The 23365-nt window shown below is 46.3% G+C and overlaps 1 protein-coding gene across 1 annotated transcript in view; it reads right to left on the bottom strand.

Annotated features, from left to right (window-relative positions):
- The window catches only part of NCS1 (neuronal calcium sensor 1), a 441477-nt gene that overhangs the window by 213966 nt on the left and 204146 nt on the right, over nucleotides 1-23365 (bottom strand). The window lies entirely within an intron of this gene.

Here is a 23365-nt window from a genome sequence, read left to right as displayed (position 1 = left end):
CACCCAGATCTTCATACGAATTTGAAAATTTCAGGAGGCCTTCAGCAAACTGGGGCTTTGCCTGGATGAAATAGGCAACTGGATGTCCAAGAATTATTTGCAACTCAATGCTGCTAAAACTGAACTAATTCTATTTGGATCTAAAAACCGGTTGTTAGCAGCCAGGAAGCTGCCTATTCCAACACTTTTGGGCAAGAGTCTTAAATTTGTATCTAAGGTAAAACAATCTGGGTTGTATGTGGCAAGAAGACCTGGGCTGTGAAGCTCAGGTGGGAGCCAAGACTAAAGCAGTACATTTTGTCCTCCGAATGCTACGTCAAGCACTCCCTTATATACCAGCCAAAGATCATGCATCTGTGGTAGGAGCTTTAACTAGTGCCCACTTAGACTATTGCAATAGTCAATTGTTGGGTATTCCTACCAAACAGCTTCAGCGGCTTCAGAGGGCACAAAATGCGGCCATCAGACTAATATTTAGGTTGCGGAAAACTGATCATGTTTCACCTTTTCGCCGGAAGCTGCATTGGCTATCAGTCGATGATCGTATCAAATTCAATACAGCTTGTATTGTCTATAAATGTGTTAATGGCATTGCTCCCCTGTATTTACAAGAGCTAATACAGCCATATCAACCCATGAGACAACTGTGATCTTGCGACGGACATCTCCTAACTATCCCTCACTCGGTTTTTATAACTAGAGGTGACAGATGATTCTCCGTCTTTGGTCCCAAGTTGTGGAACGGTCATGAACCGCCACCTGCGCCCATTCTGGACTTCGGGGTCCCTGACCCATAGAGGACTGAATTCCGTGATTCTTCCGACATGGACGTTTGGTCCGGAATGCAGCTTGCCAGTCGTTACGCGTGATGTTCAACATTCTACAAAGCAGACACACCCCCGCGGCTCTGCGCATCTCAACGCTACCGCTCGGAGCAGTCTGACGTTTGTTGCCGAAGTTCACCCGGAACTTCCTTCAGAGTCCTGTTTGACGATTCCTTGAATCTACTTCCTCCCTTTTCTTTCCTCGAACTTACCTTACGTTTCTTCCGGGATCCTCAACTGCGCTCAAGTCACGGCGTTCCGTGCCTCCGAGCTTGGACTTAGTCACCTTCCTGGTTCCTGGTCCTGGACATCCGACCGCCTCCTGGAGTAGGACCACTATCCCCACGCTGGAACCAGACGACCAGCACACGGGTCTCTACAAATCCTGGACCGTGCAAAAGAAATCATCAAGGAAGGTTGCAAGCAAGGAAAGACGGGTGAGAAGGGGAGAGACTTACGATAGATTGAGACGCCTAAAAAACGATACGAATACAGAGATGGAAGCCGCGGTTCAAGACCTCATGTGAGGTATGCAGGAATTAAACACTGAAGTCCAGAACGTTAAGGCAGAGAACACTGCTTTAAAGCAGCTAGTCTTGTCTCGTGACTACGCTAATAAAGAAAGTGTCTTATTGGGAGGAGTGGTGGACAAATATGACGGCTCTTCAAAGAACCTTTGTGCCTTCCTTGACTCATGTTTGGTGCATTTCGCCTTCAAGCTCTACTACTTTTCCACCCCAAGAGCCAAGGTGGGGTTTATGATCTCACACCTCACTGGTAACACCTTAACCTGGGCAACCCACTAGTCAATTTCGGGCGATGCCCTCCTGGATGATTATGATGGATTCGTGGAAGCCCTAAAAGCCATGTTTGATCGCCCAGAGCTTGTTTACAGCGCTCAGGAACGACTACTTGAATTTCAACAAGGATCCCAGGATATGCTTACCTATGTGACCCGCTTTAAACAACTTGTAAAAGAGGCTGATTGGTCCCAAGAAGTCAGCTTCACCCTCTTTCGAAGAGGCCTAAATGAAGAAATAAAGGACGAGCTAGTCAGGGTTGCTCGCCCAAGCTTCTTCCAGGCCCTCATGGACCTCTCCCTACAAATCGACTTTTGTATCCAGGAAAGAAAGGCAGAGAAAAGAAAGTCTAAGTCAACACCTCAAAAGGCTGCCAAAGACCATTCATACAGACCAGAACCTGCAGCTTATCCAACCTCGGATCCAGAACCCATGCAACTGGGGGCCTTCTGTGGACCCATTACCCCACAAAAAAGGATGCACCGGATTCACACTGGTCTCTGCATGTATTGCGCCTCCGATAGACCCCTTGTGAGAGAGTGCCCTATCGCTCCACCACTGCGTTCAGGAAACGCCAGCTCCCAATCCTAGATGGGGCACAGTTTCGGGAGAGTGGTGTCTGCTCCACATCAATTCCATCCTTGAACTCTCCTGGGCAAAACAATCTTGTGATTCTACAGGCATTCCTATCGCCTTTCAAGAACAATCCTACCCCATCTTGGCATTAGTGGATTGCCGAGCCATGGCATATTCATAGATCATGATTGGGTCACTAGTCACAACATCCCCCATGAAACACGAGAGAGTATGCAACCTGTTGAAGCTATTGATGGGAGACCCTTATCTTCAGGACCCATAACCCTTCAAACCAAAGAGTTTCTTCTTTCTATAAATCACCACCAAGAAAGGATTACATTTGATATCATAAGATCTGCTCACTATCCTATGGTTCTAGGCATGCCCTGGTTACAGAAGCATAACACCTATATCAACTGGGCAGCAGGCTCCTTATTTCTTGGTTCAGAACATTGTATGTCCCACTGTGTGTCCCCAATCACTTTACCAAGTTCCTCTGACGACTCAAGAAACTCAGCAAATTCCAGTCACCGTCTCTAACATTATCCGGATTCCCAGGGCCTACCAGGCATACGCAGATGTATTCTCAACAGCAATTGTTCAAGCTCTGCCACCCCACAGACTAGAGGATTGTGCCATTGACACTGAAACTTCAGCCGTGATGCCTTTCGGAAGAATGTTTATTCTGTCAGAACCAGAAAAAAGGGCCCTCTGGGAATACCTAGACACCAACTTGGAAAATTGAACTATTCGACCATCCAAGTCCCCAGTGGGCGCTTCCCTTTTCTTTGTCCCTAAGAAGGATTCCAAGGAGCACAGGCCGTGTTTGGATTACCGTGGCCTTAACCAATGCACTCTCAAGGATCGTTACCCATTGCCTCTCATCTCGGATATCCTGGAAGCAGAGGTGCAGTCATCTTCACAAAACTAGATCTCAGGGGTGCCTACCATCTTATTCGTATAAAAGAAGGTGATGAATGGAAAACAGCCTTTAGAACACCCTTCGGCCATTTTGAATACTTGGTCATGCCCTTTGGACTTGCTAATGCCCCTGCAATTTTCCAACGTTTCATGGATCTGGTCTTTTCTGATATGTTGTTCCTCTTCATCATTGTATACTTAGACGACATACTGATCTACTCCAAGGGCCATCTGAAACACAAAGAGCACGTAAGGGCAGTCTTACAACATTTACGAGAACACAAGCTCCTGGCCAAACCCGAGAAATGTCTTTTACATGTATCAACTGTTCACTATCTTGGATCCGTTCTTAGCCCAGAGGGGATAGGGATGGATTCTTCCAAGGTTGACTCCATTCTATCTTGGCCTGTTCCGACCACTGTAAAACAAATTAAATCCTTCCTGGGGCTTGCTAATTTATACAGGAAATGTATACCCGCATTCTCTGAGATTGTGCATCCCATTGTCACACTATTAAAGAAAGACACCCCCTTTCACTGGACCTCAGCCCAAGATTCGGCATTTCAACAGTTGAAGTCGGAGTTCACACAAGCTCCCATCCTAGCTCAACCCGACACTGACCGACCTTTCCTTGTTGAAACTGATGCCTCCAACTACGCCATCGGGGCAGTCCTGAAACAGGAACTTGGCGACAAGTTAGAACACCCCATCGCCTATCTCTCCCGCACCTTGACTCCCAGTGAAACTCATTATTCCGTCCTGGAGAAGGAATTGTTAGCCATTCGTCAAGCCTTCACTGAATGCCGTCATCTCCTTCTGGGAGCCAAACACCCGGTACAAGTCTGCACGGACCATCGGAATCTTCAAGTCCTACAATCCCTGGAATGTAGAAACAGTCACCAAGCCCGTTGGGCCTTCTTTTTTGCCCAATACCAATTTCAAATCCATCATTTTCCTGGAACACATAACATTATTGCAGATGCCTTATCCAGACGTCCGGATTACGAAACCCTTGACGACCGGACCTTTCCTAAGATGTTTCCCAACTCAATATTTGTTGCTCAAGCAATCACTCTCCTAGAGGATATTCGAGCCTAAACTCAGTCCTCTGAACCCTGGAAGGAGTTTAAGAAAAACAATCGGTGGAATCTCAAAACAAAAGACAGATATCTCTTCAAGGACAATCCACTAGTCATCCCTACTCCTGGATTGAGACAAAAGATCACAAGCCTATGCCATGATACTCTCCATTCAGGACACAGTGGCATAACCAACACCCTCCATCTTATACAAAGATAGTTTTGGTGGCCAAGGATGAAGGATGACATCAAGATCCATGTCCAGACTTGTGCAGTCTGTAATCAGAACAAACATGACAATAAAAGACCAGCAGGTCTCCTACACCAACCAGCAATACCAACAAGACCCTGGAAAATCATTGCCACAGACTTTATTGTAGAACTACTTTCTTCCAGAGGCTACACGACTATAATGGTTACCATTGATTTGTTCACACATATGGCTCATTTTACACCTCTATACAAACTACCATCCTCATCTGAACTCGCTGGGATTTTTCTAGAACACATATTCTGGCTTCATGGATTACCTTCCAAAATCATTTCCGACAGAGGACCCCAGTACATATCCCAGTTCTGGAAACAGCTATGTCGTATATTGGGAATTCAACGTGCATTGTCTTCGGGTTATCACCCACAGACTAATGATGCTACCGAACGTGTAAACCAAACCCTGGAACAGTATCTTTGTTGTTTCGCCACCAAAGTCCAGGATGATTGGTCACTCTTAATACCTGTGGCCGAGTTCGCATACAACAATTCGGATCATTCTGGTATTAAGACCAGTCCTTTCTTCTGTAGTCAAGGATTTCGTCCTTCAGTCCTACCATATGTCTCCCACATCCTATCCCAGTTCCGGCGGTTGATTCCTGGATTGAAATACTAATCAATGTGGTGCACAAAGAAGCAAAGGAACACCTAGAAAAGGCCCGAAGAGACGTGAAACAATATGCAGACACCAAAAGAAGGCCTGGGCCTTCCTATTCAATTGGCGATAAGGTCTGGTTATCCTCAAAACTCCTTCCTCAGCATCCACGACCAAATAAATTGGCTCCCAGGTATTACAGACCCTTTTCTATAAAGGAAATTGTTAATCCAGTGGCCTTTCGACTCCGACTATCAGAGTCATGGAAAAGGATTCATCCAGTCTTCCACACTTCTTTGTTAAAACCATATGTTCAGCCCTCTCGAACTGCTCCAAGATCCACCCCAGTGATTATCAATGACCAACTTGAATATGAGTCCTTTGATGGCCTAATCCTGATGTGTAATGAAGTGTCCCGTTTTTGTTCTGTCCATCACTGTCTGTCCATGTCTCCACGTATGCGCCCCGATGCTTGCGAGCAGTTCGGCGCAATACAAATAAACAAATAATAATAATGTCTCCAGAATTTGTGACTCTAGGTACCGACGTGGTCAACTACAGTATTTGGTCGAGTGGAAAGTGTATCCTCCCAGAGAGCGCACCTGGGAACCCGTGTCAAACATGAATGCCCCCGGCTAATACGAAGATACCATCTCATCCATCCAGGCAAACCCGGAGAAGCTGGGTTTCGGAGGAGGCATACTGTCATGAACCACCGCCTGCGCCCATTCTGGACTTCGTGGTCCCTGACCCATAGAGGACTGAATTCCGTGATCCTTCCAACATAGCCGTTTGGTCCGGAACGCAGCTTGCCAGTCTTTACGCGCTACGTTCAACATTCTACAAAGCAGACATACCCACGCGGCTCTGCGTGTCTCAACGCTACCGCTCGGAGCAGTCTGACGTGTGTTGCCGAAGTTCACACAGAACTTCCTTCCGAGTCCTGTTTCCCGATTCCTTAAATCTACTTCCTCCCTTTCCTTTCCTTGAAATTACCTTACGTTTCTTCCGGGCTCCTTGCCTGCGCTCGAGTCACGGCGTTCCGTGCCTCCGAGCTCAGACTTAGTCACCTTCCTGGTTCCTGGTCCTGGACATCCGACTGCCTCCTGGAGTAGGACAGCTATCCCCACACTGGAACCAGACGACCAGCACACGGGTCTCTACAAATCCTGGACCGTGCGAAAGAAATCATCAAAGAAGGTCGCAAGCAAGGAAAGACAGGTGAGAAGGGGAGAGTCTTGTGACAGGAACTCTCTGCCGCTATCATTAAGAACTATGAGCTCACTTCTTCAATTTCGCCAGGCTCTAAAGACTTTCCTTTTTAGGTAGATGGTCCTATTTCACCTGGGATCCTTCTTTATTTTCCTCATCTACCTTCAGTTGTGTCACCTGCGCCGATATACGGTTCATTTCGTTTGGTGAGTGTTATAAATGTAAAAAATCAAAAATCAAAATCACTCTCTCCCCCTCTGGTGACAGATAGGTGAATGTCATTTAGGTACCATGCCCTGCCCTTCTGTCTAAAAATTGTAAAAGTTAGAAATGTTGTCCATTGGGGCAGCCATGCTGCCCTATTCCCAAACAGGTACATTTGGAAGTAGTTACAAAGTAAATTGAAGGCGGCAGAGAATAGGTGAAAGATATATATATATGTACACATATATTTAGAGATATGGAAAATATTACATGGCACACATTCATTTAGGAAAACACAGAATAGAGCTCCCTGACATAAGCAACATTACCCACACTCAATAGACAGTAGAAAAACATACCAGAATAAGGCCCATAACAATAGCAAAGGGATCCATTCCTTTCAAAATGGATGCCACATCCTGCATTACAAATGGCTCCAGGTCTTAGATCTCATTGAAATTCAAAAGTGGTGAGTAAATAGAAAACATAGGGCTGTGTGGAGTTCAAGCAGATAGCAATTCAAGCTAAATTTAGTGAGAAAAGGGAGGGCTTAGACAAAAGCCAGTGTGCAGTGATTTAGCAGTCTAAATAATAGAATATATTATCTTCAACAGTGCTGCTCACAAACGAAACTAGCATAAAGGTGGAAAAAGAGATGGTAGAGAAAAGTAGCCAATAAGAAAACAGAGAGTTAATCTATGTCCTTGGTAGGCTGGCTGGAGTATGCGTCATCCTAGAACTGATTTTTTCTAGTTTTCTAGTTGCAAAATATGCCTTGTGATTCAGTAAATGTGGAAAGCAACCAATCATGAAAATTAGCATAATATGGGGCCATTGAATTATTGTGCAATGTTTTGCCTTCTATAAAAGTGTGTTCAAAATGGACAGAGTCTTTCCGTGTTACCTAATAATCCGTAGCATGGCAAATGCTCCCAGCTGTAAGAAATAACTCAGTTTCCTGTACTCTGTGCGTCTTCATCCAAGGAGGGCCGACTAAATGGATGTCTAGGAAATTAGCCCGACTCTACACAGGTAGTAGGGGACCTTTGCAGTCATGGCAGGTGCAGTCCGTGGTTTGTTGGTTAATATGACGGATAAGCATCTGTGAATGCTAGCATACAGGCTGCGGCACTGGGTGAGTCTAGGTTCATGAGAAAAGCAAGCTGTGCCGTCATGGCAGGCTGATCAGGTATCAGAAAGCGTTCCCCACAGGCCGACCGGGTTGGAATTTGTTGATTGATATGAATTATAAGCTCCTGTGTGGTTCCAGATTGTTGCTGCATAGAGTTATTGCTGGCATGGATTGTGGAACCCATAGTCTCGATTAATGCAGCAGGAGAGCTGTGCAGTCGTAGCAGGCATATTAGGAACCAGAAGGCCCTCCACACAGGCCGGCGTACCCGTGGCTTGTGGAGGTCATGCAACAGTGGATCAGAGCGATGGAGTGGGTGCTGTTGCCCTAGAATGTAACGGTCTCATGGGGTCAAGTCTTTGGTGTTGGCGAGGTGTGCAGTCACTTCACTACACCGTTGTTTTTCTGTTATTCGCATGTTATCGTGTTGTATGACAAAAGCTCTGATCCAGGAAACTTAAGCAATGTCGACCTGTGGTCTGTGTGTTTGTTTTTATCCTGGCCATGCTACTCTTATCCTTTCCCCCACAGACCACCAATGGTATACCCGTATCTATGTGATCACTGTGCCGCCCATAACTGCGACACATGAAATGCCGACGCCAGTTATGGCGTGGCGCAGTGATCATATAGATCACTGTGCCCGCTTCCCCGGCCTGATTTTCCCTTCCTATGCCCCCCACCCCCACAATTAACCATTCATGGCGGCACACTTCTGTGTGTGCCGCCTGCACCCTGCTATCCCTGCGGCATCAGCTCCTCCCACTAACATGAGTTAGAGCTGACGCCGTAGGGTGCTTTTCTTTTTTTTTCTTTCGTGTTCCCTGCTTACCAAAATTACAGCGCCCGGGCAGAGCGGGGGACACCCCCACAACCCCCGCTCTGCTTGGGCGCAGTAAATGTCGCCCTCATTTTGTGCGCCCCCAAAGTCGCAGTAACTGCGAGGGCGCACAAATGAGGGCGACATTTTTGTACGATTCCGTATACGGATCTATGTGCGGGGGCGCACAAATGAGGGTGACATTTTTGTACGATTCCGTATACCCGAGGCAGGGGCACAATACGCCACAATCTGGACAAGGTTCGGCCCTGTAAGACCATGTTGGGATGCACACACAGTGTCCCAGCCAGGCAAAAAGGTTTAGGCTGAGAAAAAACAAATAGCAAGGACTGCAGTGTGAGCAGGTTGAGTTTTGCACAGCAGAAGGCGCATGCATCACTTGTAGTTAGTGTCGACACGTAATAGGTACCTCACTGAGCAATACAGAATGAGCAACACATGTATTAATGTTGCGGTTGCAAAGGTTATAGATAAAGCAGTGCGTTATAGGCCCTGAGTTTAGAAATAGTAAAAGTTTTGTTTCAAGTGAGATGAAAGAAGGGAGCTGAAGTACGTGGAAGATGGCGTCAGAAAGGTATTGTGGTAAATGCGAGTTCAGTGGGTCAAATTGGCAATAGTACCGCCATATTGGATTTTAAGGCCTAGCACACAATGAATGAATGAAGGCCCCGATGTGTAGCTGTGGCTCGGTTTAGACAAAACCCCTTTCCATCCCCCAAGAGACAAGTCGAGGTTAGAAGCACCCACGCTGTGCAGATAAACACTGAATGTGTCCAACAGCAGAGCTTGCAGGCGGTGGGAATGGAATGTAAGTTCGGGGAGGGCAGTTAGGGATGTGTCATTTGAGGGACAAATTCATGAGAACAAGTTACAAGGTTTTGTCATGCCAACTGGCCAGGTGAAGATTTAGAGCACTACTGCCCTCACCCCAAGAGCGGTCATCCTATTTGACCTACCCAACCAAAGCAAATAAATCCCTGAAATTCAGACTCAAGAGTTGTGTCCTGATCACTTCATTACTGGGCACCTGGGGTTTGAAGGAGATAAGGGGGAGCTGTGTCTAGAACGTTCCGTGATTTGGCATAGGAGGAGCAGAGGTGATGCCAATAAATGTAGTCCAAGGTCAAGGGTGCCGCTTGTGTGCGTCGCAGCGTCTCGTACATGGAGAAGGCGCGTTGTAAACGTGCCTCGGTCGGAGGGGTGCACATCATGTGACGGTTAAGATTAATTAGTGTAGCAATAGACCTGTTAGCTAATTACGTACAAGTGTTCAATAGTGAGGACGTAGTGGGCCACGTACATATTTATTTTATTTATTGGTTATTTGTAATGCACACTATACAGCAAAAAATTGTGTCAAGGCGCATAGAGAAATGGTCTTAGATAAGGTGTGGCCAATCGGTCCAGGGACTATAGGTGGGTATTAGCAGGTCATATAGGTGGTAGGCAATGAGAGTGGCGAGAGTGGTGGGACGACTTTGTAACCTATGTATGATAATGTGCGGTGTTCCCGTATATCACCTGGCACTTCTTGGGACGTGGCAAGCTCCGTGTTCTACGGGACCGTTTGAGACTTTTGAATATAATAAGCCTTGTTTTTCCTTGGAAAGCAGTTCAGTAGTCTAAAACAAGGGTGGAGAGCTTTGCATGGGCGCCGACGTGTGTGGAATCAAGCTGTAGTCTGTTAGATACCATGACATCGAAGCATCCTCGTAGCCGCTGTCTGCAGTGCCAGGTGCACATTAGGTTAGAGATAAAGAATGCATTGTTTATTTGTAGCTTTGTGCCTGATGTTGTGTGAGGAGGAGCCCACGTGGAAGAAGACGGACATCCCCTATGGAGGAGGCTGCCTGTGTATAGGGTCTCGCCAACCAGCCATTCGGATTTGTAACATATGTAACTTACATCACTGATGAAGTTGTGCACCTTTTTAATGTGTTGTTCATGCTGATTGTGCCAGAACGTTCTGTGGCAGCAGCGCTCTTTGCTGGCGCACCTTTATTCTTGTGGAAATAAACCTTGTTCTCCTTGCAAGAGGTGTGCTGGGACTTTTTCCCCCCTTGTTGGTTTGCTTTGTTTAAGGTGTGAGCCTTGACGGGCCTCTCTACATTTTTGGCGACCCATACGTGATTCCAGCTACCCCCGCGAAGATGGAGTCTTCCAGGCCGCATCGTGCCCGCCTGCAGTGACCAGCCCGAAGAGCAACCCGCAGTGATGGACATGAGCCATTTTAACAGAATTCCTGCCTGCTCTTTGGAGCGGGGAGTGGCTCAGGGAAGGGTGTAGGCCATTATTGGGACCCCGTGACGGAGGAGCTGGGGTGAACACGCAGATGTAAGTACACCTCTTGTGAACAACAACAACAGGGGCAAGAGTGAGTGGGGCGAGGCATAGTATGTGTGTGTGAAGGGAGAGCGTGAAAGACCACGTGCCGGTTTTTGTATTTTTGGGAATTATTATTATTGATCGCATAACGAGGAAAAAAACAGGAGTGTGGGATCCTTTCTGAGTAAGGGGAGGAGGTGGCGCCATATTATTGTGATAAGGGGATATCAAAAGTATGAGCTCTGTATAATTAGAGCTCTCCGCTTCCTGTGCCCAATATACATAGTTTATTGTTTCATTTTATGGTTTTACTGTATTCAAATATTATTGCATAGTAGGTAGTGTGAGTGTTGGTTGCAAGAAGTGATTGAGCAAGTGTGTGCGACGGTAAGGGTTTGAACCGGGGCGACTTGGAGGTGTGAATGAAGCACTGTTAGTGAAAGTTATAATAACATTGTGTACGACACATAATTACAGTTTTTTTTAGTAGAACGATTGTCAACATGGGGGTAATTACTCTGCTGGAGTATATGTATAGTGCATTGCCATTGTACAAAGATAAGATAGAAAAGTATCATAAACAGTGGGTGTGTGGCGAAGACACAGGGGGGATGCCCCACCCCAGGCCAGAGCAGGGCACTAACAGAGCAGAAGCAAAAGGAGATTTTAGACTGGTGAAAAATGGTAAAGGATGTTGAGGACAGTGAGTAGCACAGATCCCAAAATGGTAGGTCACGGCCCCAAGAGTAGTGCAGCCGACTTCCCCCGGAAGAAACACAGTCCTCCCTGCCCCAACCAGAGCCGTACCCGCTTACAGCCCAACCAGCTACAAGATACACCAACCCAACATACATGGCCTCCTCCGCCACACCAACACCCCCATATCAGCCAGCATCTAACATGACTATATCGCAGGGTAACAAATCACAGACGGAATCAGCGGAAGCGTTGGAGGCAATGCGCACAGAGTTGGCCTGATTGAGGGCAGTAAAGGAGGGGAGAGCCACCCCGGGTGCAGTTCTGATTAGTGGAGGGCAGGAGATATTCTTTTTAGACTGCATAGCACCGCAATAAAAGATGTGCTTACTGAGAAGGGGGATGGTGGTGAACGAGGGGTGGAAAGTGTAGGTTATGGGACAGTTAGGTCAGAAAGAACTTGGACAGAGACCTGCGGGAGGGGGAATGGGACACCGTGGACGAATTCGAAGATGAGGGAAGATGCACGAGAAGTATCACCAAGAGCAGAGAGCTTGTGGGGTCCACGATTAAGGAGCAAGTTCGGGCGGGTAGTCGTGGCAAGGACAAAGGGGAAATGATGGACGGAAAGCGAGGCTGGGAGTGGGCACACAGCTGCCCTTATTGAATAAAGGGCCTTGAAAGGCACATTATGTGCCTTGGGCTCAAATTGATAAGAATAATTTGAACAAAACACTCCCTCCCCTCACTGTGATTGCTGGGAAGTGGGTATATGCATTAGGAAAGCAGACAGCAGGAATTCCCTTGGCAGTGGTAGACATGAAAAGTTTGTTGGTTGCAAATGTGGGAGATCAGGCTGGGGACGAGTGGGTTGAGTCAGGGTATCAAGGTGTGAAGTTAGAGGATGTGTACAATGGGGCACCCTTCAACAATATCAAAGCGCAAGTGTAGTACGCGCTGCAGTGGGTGTATCCTGACACCCCACAATTGCAGTCCATAATGCAGTACACCATGGGGGACGATCAAGATCCCGCTCAGTACATTTTAAAAGTGCAGGAGATGTGGCGAGCGGAGACAGGTGACCAGTGGACCGATCAGTTCCTCTTTTCTATTTTGACATTAAGAGGGGATTGTCCAAGGAAGTGCAGAAGCCACTCGACAAGATAGTGGGGTACAGGCAGAGGGGTGGGCCAAGAGTCACACCATTGTAAAAAGTTTAAAAAACGAGAAAAGAAAATGGCTCAGAGGCTGCAGGCCGAGGAAGCGAAACTGGTGCAGAAAAAAATTGCTAAAATAGCAGTTGAAGGGGCAGTAATGGAAAACACACAGACGTATTTGGTGGAGCAGGCTGCAGCATGCACAGATGTGAGAAATGCAGCATTTTTGCCAGGCGGAGGACAGGGGCAGCGGGGCAGCAGACCTCAGCATCAGTGTTCTGAGTGGCACTAAGGAGGTCAGCAGCGGGGAAGAGGAGAGTTTCAAGGGGGAAGAAAGGGATTCAGGGGAATGGGACCCAGGGATGGTATGGGACTGTCTCATTGTTGGAGATATGGGAAGTGGGGGCATTTAGAGAGGGAGAGAGTGTAGAAGTAGGCAGGGGTGGGGTATAACCCATAAAATCATCCTGCCCCTGCACCACCGCAGCCATAGTCCTTCCCTCCCCTGATGGCCACCTCCAAACCCCATGAAATACAACATGCTTATACCCAGTTACCACCAAGACTCCCACACATGCAAGCCCAAGCACTGCCTAATGCCCAAACACAAGTGGCTCAGCAGAACCCTTTGAATGGAAGTCAGATGTCCACGACTAATGCAGTGCCAAATGGAACAGTAGCACCTTAGAAAGCTTTTGCATGCCCAATCCTGTGTAGGACGACCCACCCTGACGAGGAACCCTTGGTAGGTGCTGAGTAACAAACAATTCATCTTTATGGTCGACACAGGTGCCACCAAATCATGCATCAGTGGGGGAAACTTTCCATTATCAGGTGAAACTAAAGGATTCTCTGGGGCTGTCGTAACAGTTCCCTACACATTAGAGGTAGCAATCAAAATAGGAGGATAAGAGGTGCATGTGCCCTTATTGTGTTCAGAGGCCTCGCCGATTAATTTGCTAGGGTGGGATTTGTTCCAGAAACTGAACATGACCATCTCCTTCACGGATGTTGGGGTGGTTTGTGTCACCCCAGGCATGTGCGCCTTGAGGGCAATGGTCATCATACAGGCCAAGGACGGGGGTGAGGTGGTGATTTGCAGTGTACCTGGACATGTTTGTGTATGGGATCACTGTATTGCTTGATGTGGTGCCCCAGATTGGTAAGGCGTGTTGCAGGGTACCATCCAATTTCATTTTTCGACCTATTGTCACTCCAGAACTCGTGGCAGGAACAATACTTTACCTAGATTTGTAGTGCCTTGTGGTATCAGCAAAAAGGATAGTTGTGGTGGGGATAGACTCTGATGGGTGCAAGTGGCATACTGTGCTGTGCATTAACCCAACAGTGCCCCTCAAAGAAGTGACAGATGCCGAATTGTTTGAGGATCGGGTTGACCATGGAGATATTGTATAGCAATTTGTATCCCTGCAACATTATGGTGGAATATCTCAAGGTGCCATGTTCCTTGATGGCCCTTGTCTCCCCGCCCCCCCCCCTTTATTGAAACAGATTCAGAACAGGTGCCAGAAAAGCTATAGACAACCAATGCCCACGATGCAAGGCTTTTGCATGGACTGGCCATAGTCTGGATTACACTGAAGCCAGGTGCAGTATTGCCTCGAGCAAAACAGTGCCCATTATCCAAAGAGGCAGAGGAAGTAATACGAGACACTGTTGTTCTGCTGCTAAATCAGGGAATAATTGTGCCTTCCACCTCCCCATGCAATATGGCCATCTATCTGATCAAAATGGCAAAAGAGGGGAGTTGGAGAATGATACAGGATCTCTCTGACATTGCACAGGCAGAATGTCCTGTAGTTTCGAACCCCGCGACAATTCTGTGCAGCATCCCTTCACTGTGGTGGATCTCAAGAACGCTTTCTTCACCATACCTCTGAACCCCAACTCGCAGTACCTCACCACATTTACACATGGAGGGATGTAGTTTGAGCACAGGAGATTGCCTCAGGGGTACTGTGAATACCCCCAGTATCTTCAACTGAATAGCACATGCTGATTTAAGGAACATTTTGTACCCAGTACCATCATTCAGTACAGTATGTTGATTACCTACTGGTGTCTAGTGACAGTGAGCAAGAGTGCAGAAAGAATTCTGTCACCCTTTTACAGCTGCTGGCATACAAGGGGTACAAGGTAGACATGGTGAAGGTGCAATACTGTCTCCAAGTAGTGCTCTATCTGGGCCATTTGAGAACAGTCCACGGGAAGAAATGTATATCCGATCGCACCGCTTCAGTGCACAGTATAAAACTGTCAAAGAAATGCAAAAATGTCTAGGATTGTGTAACTACTGCAGAACATGGATTCTAGACTACGTGGCTTACACTAGGCCCCTGTTTTGGGGCTTCGAGGAGGCCCGGAAAAATGGCCACAAACTTGCATGGACGGAGGGCATGCTTAGCAGCTCCAATAACCTGAAAGAGGTCATTTCCACTGCCCCATTGCTAGCTACCCCTGATTACACACAAGAGTTGTATTTGTTTTCCCATTCCAATGGCCAGCTGATGACTGTTGTTCTCACACAAAAGAGCACGATGGGCCGCAAGCCATTAGCCTACTACAGCAGACTGTAGATTAAGTGATGCAGGGCCATTTCCTACGCGAACAGGCGCTTGATGCTGCTGCATTTCTGATTGAGAAAAGCTCCACAATTATCATGGGGTGCTACCCAACACTATATGTGGAGCATGAGCATGTGGTATTTGCCATCTTGGAGTGATCCAAATCAACTCTAACCACACAGCGGGCATCCGCATATGAGATCATCCTGTCCAGCCCAAACATTTACATAGTGAGGTGTAAAACGGTAAATCCTGCCAACTTTTTGACAGAATTGTACAATGACGAACACCTTGTAATACACAACTGTGTAACATTTGAAAGGGAAGATGATGAAATTCAAAAAGCAAGAGACAGCCCGCTTGAGCGCTGGGGCTCTTTTCATTGATGGGTTAGCAACTATCGACCTAGGAACCGGTTTGAGGCATACTGGTGTGACAGTGGTCCACCTAGTTGATGGGATCTATGAGGCATTGGTAAAAGAAATATTACCCATGCACTATTCAACCCATGCAGCAGAACTTATAGCGCACATTGAGGCACTTTTAGCGTCTCACGGGTGCTGCATGACGATCTATTCTGATTCGGCCAACATCACCACCACAGTGGATGCAGGACTTGCACGATGGAATAGACAGGTCCCCGGTACAGCATGCAGCCTTGTTGGATAGAATGATTGACGTATTGTCCCAGCCATCCTTGATGGCGGAGATGAAATGCAGCACCCATACTAACAACACAGATGAGGTCTCACTCGGTTATGCAGCCGTGGATGCGGTGGCCAAGCAAGCAGCGTACCTCCCGGTGCCAAATGTGTATAGTATCCAGTGGTAGCAATGCATAGAGAACGGCTGCCAGACTGCTACAATTCCTTGCCAATTACACAACAAATTGAGTTGCAGAGCCGGGCCCCATGGGAGGAGAAAGATCTATGGTTGAGAAGGGAATGTAAGCAGTCCCCTACAGATTTACTGTTTCGACAGGAGATGTCAGGCAAAGCGGTCAAGGCCACGCAAATTGTTACTGGTCGCATTCGACCAGCTGCATCATCGATCCCATGTGTCAAAACAGCATGCGGCTGCAGATATACAGGAGAACAGGTTTGTCCCGATTCTGCAGGAGGCAGTAACTAAAATGGTTATTAATTGTACTATGTGTCAGAGTTACAGAACTGCTCTTACCCTAAGGACAATAATAGGCACCCTGCCCCACCCTACTGAGCCATTCCACGAATTCAAGGCATAAAATAATTAGTGTCGCATAGCAATTTGCTATGCAATTCTGTGAGTTTACTAATCAAATGGACTAATCAAAGAGGGTTTGTAGTGCCATGCACCATTGTACTCCAATCACATTTAAAATTTGTTGTCCTCCATTGCTATGGGTTGAGTGCATTTCGCTTAGGTCAAATGGGGAAACTAAGTTACCCAACCTGCAGGTCTAGCTGAATTTTAAAGAATTTGCAAGGCCTGACTCCTCTAGCTAATGTCTTATTTCAGCAGTATGCAAAACTGCTGTATTGTTGCTCATTTCAGGTCTTGGGTACTAATACGTTCTGATGACATTAAACAATATTAGTACACAATTGCTAATCAAATGAGCCTGTTTGCTAATCAAAGCAATGTTAATTAGCAAACTCTGCTAATCAATTTTTCAAAACTAATTTATGCCTTGTGAATTACATATCGACTACGTGGACATGGGGGGAAAGGTGTAATGGATCCCGTTATTTAATATTGGTTGTGTGCCCCTTTTCACAGTGAGTGGAGGCTGGTCCTTGTGCACACCCCGATGCTAAATGTGCAGCCAGATTTCTGATCAGGGAGGTTTTCCCTAATAGGGGTGTGTGCGAGTTAAGATCTGATAATGGCATGCACTTTTTCAATGAGCTCTCTAAAGAGATAACAGCATTGCTGGGTATCAGGCATTGCATGTGCAAAATGTATCACCTCGGGCCAACGGATTGTGGAGAGGACCAACTGGCTATTAAAAATTAAATTGTCCAAGCTCTTCACTGAGTCAAAGAACAATTGGGTGAACTGCTTGCGCTGTTTAGCATGTGCACGCAGCCCTGCAAGGATCACCATTTATCACCCCACGAGGTGGTACGTGGTGGCAGATGCAAGCGTCCCGGTCTCCCATCAGGAGCGCATCTGATGCTCACAGGGCTGCATCTGTGTTGGTGACAAATTTAAGAGTTACCTGTTTGCTCTAACAAAAGCCATAAAATGTATCTCTCAACAGATAGCACCACCAAGGACTGAAGACTCGGCCAGCGCTGCATCAAACCGTCACCTCCCGTCCAGCTATTCCCAGACCTTCTATATATGATGAACATTGTCTGCTGGTGGAGTGAGCCCAGATATAATGATCCCTTTGAGGTTGTTTATGCCACTACCATTGGGGTGAAAGTTCGAGGGTTGCGATATTGAGTGCATCAGTCTGATGGTCGCAAAGCACCTGAGGCATCACCCCCACCCAAGTTAAGTAAAGTGTGAAGGTGTAAAAACTACCCACATCATATTAGCATTTTTGAAGAAACATGTGTAACTTCACCTTGAGTACCATTTCCTCCTATTTTTTAGGTATTCTGCAACTGTTCTACCTCTACGATAAACAAAAACACTTCTACACATTAATTGCACAAAACTCTCTCTCTCCCTCCTTCCCTTCTCCCCCAATAGATGTGCACAGATCCAACAACTCAATTTATAAAAAGCTACATGCTCATTTTCATGAATTCTCTTATAACAGTGTTTTCTGCCACGTATACCTGTGTTATGCACTGTGCAGCTGGTCTATTCACTATTTCTATGCTTGGACTAAGTATATAATTAGGATGGCTTTTTATATGGGGTGGTCATATAAAAGGGGGAGGGGAATTAGGCATGTAAACATTAATAATGGTTCTTTAACTAATGGTCCATAATACTAAAGAAAGACTCAGGGTAGTTAACGGCTGAAAGGATCACCCCCAAACAAAGTTTAAGCGTGAGCTAGAAAACTAAAGCACCCAACTGCCTTTGCACCGTCTCTTCTGGACTGGAACAGTGAACACAATTCATTCAACAAATGTAAGATGTGTCACCCACAACATCAACAAATATACAATTATTACATGTTATTCTTAAACTTTCACAGAGATTAAAAAAACATTTATAACGCATGTAAACATCATACACAATACATACATCTTACAATAAGTGACAAGTGCAATGTAATACAAAAAGTGCATTTTTTGTTAAGACCTGATACAGAAAAAAATCTCAATCCAGCTAGCTACCTAAAGCTAGTCTGTTGTGCTTCAGTAGAACATCGTTGGACAACAGTAGAAAGCCTATACAAATGGAGGCTATTCTAACTTATTAAACACATATATTTGTAGGTGGATCATTTTCAAAAAAAGTCCTAAACCAAATCAATAAGCTGATATAACACAGTGTTGAATATCAGAGTGTTCTTAAAAGCATGACATGTTTCGTTCTAATACCCTTGTCAAAATCACTAGAACTTTATCGGGGGATCCAACTAATGGTTCCTTAACATATGACGATGACACTGCTGCAAATGTGTTCCTATCAAACAAAGTAGCTGAAATGCACCTGCAAGTGATACGTCTGTCACCCAGCGACACATGGGGAAGCTTGCACATTTACTTAGGTTATCATGCTTTCTGACATAATTTCAAATGTTCGTTTTTTTTCTAGTGTTCCACGTGGTACGGTTTCAAAATGTTTAAAACAACAAGTCAGAATGGCCAAGTACGATCAATCCGAGGACTCGGGTTAGATACATTAGAAGCTGTGCACCATCCAGAGTTCAATACTAGCCGGTACGCAGGTATGATTCAGTGGGGGAAAAAAAAGTTTAATGGGAGCCGCTACGTCTGTTCCTTAATTCCACAAGCGTAGGGAGCCCCCAAGCTATGAATGCCACAGCAAACTCTGATTTTGGAGGTTCAAGGTTTAGTTCATCTGACTTTGTGCAGATTGCGAAGCACTTGCCAGGCGTGAAGCGTGTGACTCGAAATAATGGACCCAGATCAACTATAATATGCCCAAACCCCAAAAGCGTGCTGTGCTTGCAAAGACCATACCTTTGCCAGCACATCACACTTTCGGGGTGTTGTTGCTAAAACTGGAAGGCATGAAGTTTGTGGCAAGCAGATGGCAGCAAACTACAATGAGCTGCATGTCAGGAGGACTGGTAGGATTTGGAAAAGAAGTGGTTCAAAGGGTGAATGCTGTATGAAGCGGCTATTGGAACGAACATGTGGCAAAACTCATGTGGGTCGAGGCAATGGAGAAACCAGTGAAGGTGTAAAAGCAGGAAGAATATGAACAGTGTTTTTATAAAGAAAGGAACATCTTTGTGGGGGCCAACACCAGGTGCAATAAGACATTATACATCCCAGACCTCAAGAACGGGAGAGCAGCTGTGATGGATACCTATTGGGTGTGCAGGCAGCAGGCATTTGTGCACCTCCGACCTTTATGGTAGGGCACCTGGTCTCTGGCCTCATTGCACCCAGCACTCCTGGTGGTCCCTAAAGAACACTTGATAGTGGGACCCGGTGGCTTGTCGGTGCCAACTCCAACACCATTGTCCGATGTCCCCACCACAGTGCTGCCGCAGCGCCCTATATTCCGTATCCTGCCAGAAAAGGAGAAGGAAAAATGTGCAGAGAAGGAGAGGATCTGTCCCAAGATTCCTCAGAATTATTGAAAGAAATACCAGATCAATGTAGACTGTACAGCAAAGAAGAAACCTTGTTTGCATCGCTATGGTTACCAGGAGTGCATACAGCCGCGAATGCCAAATGGGAAGTGATCCAACTGGCCAATGACACTGAATATGTGATCAAGATGGAGAGGCACGCGATTCGACTGATGACGTTGCAGAACCGCTGTACAACGCCACTCCAAACTCCACATGCACCTGGAATATGCGCCAACCTACGAGTTTCCCAAACCTCATCCCAAGGCAAGGCCATATACAAAACACAACATCTTATCCAAGAAACATACCGCTCGTCCGTCCAAAGACCTAATCAGCCCCCATATGCAGCAAGGGGGATGAACAAAAATGAGTTAAGAACGCAGTGGGCTTATACAAATGCCAGGTCAATCCCTTGCCACTCACATTGGGCATCCTCTTGGAAGATAAACTAGACTATTTGGCAATCACAGAAACCTGGTTGAAAGGTTTATCTTGCCCATCTATTGTTTCCACCCTAAAAGAGAACCACGCCGGGGTCATGACCCACAGGAAACCCCCAAAAAAGGTGGTGGAGCTGCTCTCATCCTTAAGAACCCACAACCTATTAAATCAACCCCAAAATCGACATACCAGACTGCGAAACTCTAAGTGTGGGCACCTGACTGCCGAATCTACTGATTGTCCACCTTATGATGGATCAGGACTCTACCCTGATATCCTTTGCACTTGCTCTCTGCTACAAATCATTCATTCTCACAGGAGAACCACCACGCAGCTCATTATATCAGGCGATGTGAATCTCGATTTTAATGACCGAGATGTAGACTTTTTTTAATAACATCATCCAAACCTGCTAAAAACAAAGGCTGCAGCCTAGATTGGGCGAGCACCCCCAAGAATCATCACATTTTACTAACGGGTATCCAGAGTCGCCCCGCGCCCCCTCCTGTGACAATACCATAGTGTCCATTTCTTATCGAAACACATAAAATGTAACCATACAAAATCTTGGTGCTGTTTTCAACAAACTAGATTCTAAGATCTCAGTAAAGGCCTCCCCAGAAGCCATGGCCAGTGCACACTTCAAGGACCTCTTGCCTCATGGACCGCGGGGCTCCTCATCGAACCAAGGAAGTAAAACTGGAGGCCATGAACAACAAGTGGCACAATGCTGATCTGCAAACGCTTAACCCCTTAAGTGCCAAGGACGAGTATGCTCGTCCTTTTTGCATAAACTTGCATAATAGCCTGGCAGAGAAAGTGCGCAAATTAGAGCGTCTTTGGACATGAAATCCTAGCACAAACAGCAGCCGCCAGATCAAACTCGAGGGGTAAACTTATATATTCTATATCAAAGAAGCAAAAAGTCCCAGTTCCCCCAACACATTGACACAGCAGTCAACTCAGCAAAAACCCTTTATAAATGTTTACCCAGACAAAAACATCCAGAAACTACCCTACATTTCCTCACACCTTCACTTGGATGGAGCAACATGGTCCAATCCCTCTCTTCCGATAAAATAATACACTCTAGAAATGAGATTGCCAGGAAACTGGAAGTGTTACCCCAAGATACACCCTCACTGCACACGCCAGGGCCCCGAACTCGGAGGATAACTTCACTCCAGTTTGCTCAGGTGACATTATATGCATTATCCTTCATCGTTATCCCACCACGTGTCTTGGAGACCCAGGCCCCTCCGTGGCCCTAAAAAAGTGTGACGCTCGCATCGCTTCTTTAATTGTCAAAAATGTGTCAACGCGTCTTTCATGATGACTCAGTCCGGGATAGTCTCAAAGCAACATTGATCTGGACGCGTTTCAAAAAAAGCTAACGAGGATCCGTAAATTTGTTCCAATTATCGCGCCTCATTTCAAATGCCCCTTTCCTTTGAAATCCTCGATACGGTAGCTACTACTGACCATCAAGCCCATTTAGAGTCCAAATCTTTACTGGGAGACCGACAGTCCGGTATTCTAGGAGCACAGAACAAGTTCTGTTTGGGTGTCAAGGGCATGGGTGTCATGGATGTTCAGCTATAATCAGAATTCTCTTTGCAATCTGAATAAACCATATCCATGTCTCCTCAACTTAGTAACACGCTGCGTTCCATGAAGTTCCAGCTGATGCTACGTAGACCAATCAGATCCCTAGTATCCGAGTCGCATTCTGCTAGTGTGGCGAGAGCAATCGTCGGAGCCAGGTTGGACTATTGTAACTCCATCGAGGCAGGAACCGCCGGATCCACGATTCACTCCTTCCGTTACTACAAAACGCTGCAGCCTGTATTGTCAAGACCCTCCCTGGACATGCCCACATATCGCCAGTGTTAAAGTCGTTTCCATCGTGCATAAAGCCTTGTACGGGCACGCTCCCTCGCATCTCAAGGAGCTCCTGAAATGGCATTGTCCTCATCGGCTACAGAGAACACCATGCAAGCACACCATGTCCACTGCTCGATCCCAAAGACCTCGAAGTCGTGGTAGATCTAGGGCACTTATCATGGCCAAACTTTGGAACAACCTCCCGTCTGACCTGCACAAAATCGCAGCTCTTTCCCTATTTTGCAAACCCATCAAAACGCAACAATTTTAATCTCGCCCGCCCCGGCAACAAGTCACCGCTAGTAGCGTGCTAAGATACCCTACGGTCACTGCGCCTCACGGATACGATAGAGGAGCATCTGTCAGGCACACCCTCGAATCCTGTGTGTTCAACTGAGCTCTGGATAGTGTAGAGGCAGTGAGGGAGGTCAGACGGAGAAGGCGTTTGGCCTTTAGGTTTCCAAGATGGTACAAGATAAAACCTAAAGCAAAATTACAAAGGGGTTATGTCTCGCGGAACTCTACAAGTATTGTTATTTCATAATGTATAGCAGGCTTCAAATGGAGGGCGGAGTCAAAACAACATAAAAACAAACATATATTCATTTTTTAATTTGTATTCATATAATAAAGAAAAAACTATTCATCTGAATATTCTACCCATAATTTATATAAAACCTCAAATATAGATACAAGAGCACAAGGTACCATGGGCCCCAGTACCTAAGATCTAGCAGTGTAAACCTGTTGTGCAATCTATGCCCGTGTTGGAATGGGCAAGGGACAGGACTCCCTCCTCGTGAAAGGGGTTCACGAGAAAAGAAGCGGTATCTTTCGGAGGCATTAAATGGATTAAAGTGCATTGAACTGAATCAATCAAAGGACATAGAACCTGTCCTGACTTCATGCACCTTAGACTTAATGCACTTTAAATTGATGCGAGAGTCTACGTACTTCATATTCTATGCACTTTAATCCATTTAATGCATTTTAGATTTGATTGAATGTCTTTATATCTGGGTGCTGCTTTCTTACATACCTCAGAAAGATACCGCCTCTTTTCCCGTGAACCCCCTTTCACGAGGAGGGGGTCCTGTCCCTTGGCC

The sequence above is a fragment of the Ambystoma mexicanum genome, chromosome 8 (genome assembly GCF_040938575.1).
Source record: "Ambystoma mexicanum isolate Mex_15411 chromosome 8, UKY_AmexF1_1, whole genome shotgun sequence".
Classification (NCBI taxonomy): domain Eukaryota; kingdom Metazoa; phylum Chordata; class Amphibia; order Caudata; family Ambystomatidae; genus Ambystoma; species Ambystoma mexicanum.
The sequence above is the reverse complement of the archived record's forward strand: the minus strand, read 5'-3'. Positions and strand labels throughout refer to the sequence as shown.